A 1,363-nucleotide genomic window follows, 5' to 3' on the forward strand; every position below is an offset into this window, starting at 1 on the left:
GTTAAAAAAAAAAAAAAAAAAAAAAAAAAAAAAAAAAAGCAGAAGAAAAAGAAGAAGAAGAAAAAGAAGAAGAAGAAAGAAAGAAAGAAAACAAACAAACAAACAAACAAACAACACCTCACCCCCCCCCTCAGATAAAAATCAAGTGATGAGTTGGAAAAAAGTATCAAATTTTAAAAATTTCATCCAAAATTGAGTAAACGCAAAATTTTACAACTTCTTAAAAGCCAACCGCATTTTTATATTTCAAATAATCATTATCTATGCGATGAGTCATTATCCATACAATGCAGAATACATTTATACAAAACTGATACTGCCTATTTTGAATTGTTTGTTCCAGTCGTTGACCAATTTTCTCTAATGTGTACAAATCCCAACATTTCATTAGAAAATCTGAATAACACTGTGACATGTTTCTTGGTCGTTTCTTTGAATCTCTTAAGCATTGACTTGACTTTCTACTGTTCTATTGTGTACCATAATATCATATGGGTTGTTTCTGTAGACTCTGTTAAAACCCTAAAGAAAATAATGTACTTGAAGGGGTTCAGTTCCGGAGAATGCGGTGACCATTCACATGATGTGTATGCTTTGGGCTTATAAGGCATTATCAAGCGTTCCACAAACCTTTCTTGCCCTTCACGTCTGAGGTGAGACCCCCATCCCACCGGAACCAGCCCCCCTCAGTTGCATAACAACACATTCTCCTCCCCAATCTTCTCCTAATTTTTCTCAGCACGATGAGATACCCATCTGATGTGACGATCGTGATTTTACCATCCTTGTCCTGAAAACAGAACAGGGCGATCACGTTCCAGTAGCTGAACACTTTTTTAAAGTAGGCCTAAACTTTTGCATTTTACACAATTTTGGTTGAAAAAACAAAAAAACACCCCAAATATTTCTCGAACATGTCGACTGATTTTCTTCATATTCATTTTCAAACGTGACGTCCCTTTAGTGGAATTTTTGAATAATTGAAATTAGTGCAGAGATGAACGTGTTACATCTATAGCTTTTTAAGGGATCCTCTTTTTAAAATTCAAAAGGTACCACGTGCGGTGAGGCATGCAATGCTTAGTACGATACGGTATAATAATGATAATATTATGGTGTGATATGGTATGGCATGGCATGGCTTGGCATGATGTAGTCAAAACCTCTAGCTTGCTTGTTTTAACATACGCCCACACACGCACATACACACACGAATACACATACACATACAATGCACATACACATGCACATACACATACATACACACATACACACATACACACACACGCGTGTACGTACACACATACACTCACACACACACACTCACACACATACACTCACACACACACATGCACACACACAC

This window comes from Aplysia californica, unplaced genomic scaffold (genome assembly GCF_000002075.1).
Source record: "Aplysia californica isolate F4 #8 unplaced genomic scaffold, AplCal3.0 scaffold00051, whole genome shotgun sequence".
Taxonomy (NCBI): Eukaryota; Metazoa; Mollusca; class Gastropoda; order Aplysiida; family Aplysiidae; genus Aplysia; species Aplysia californica.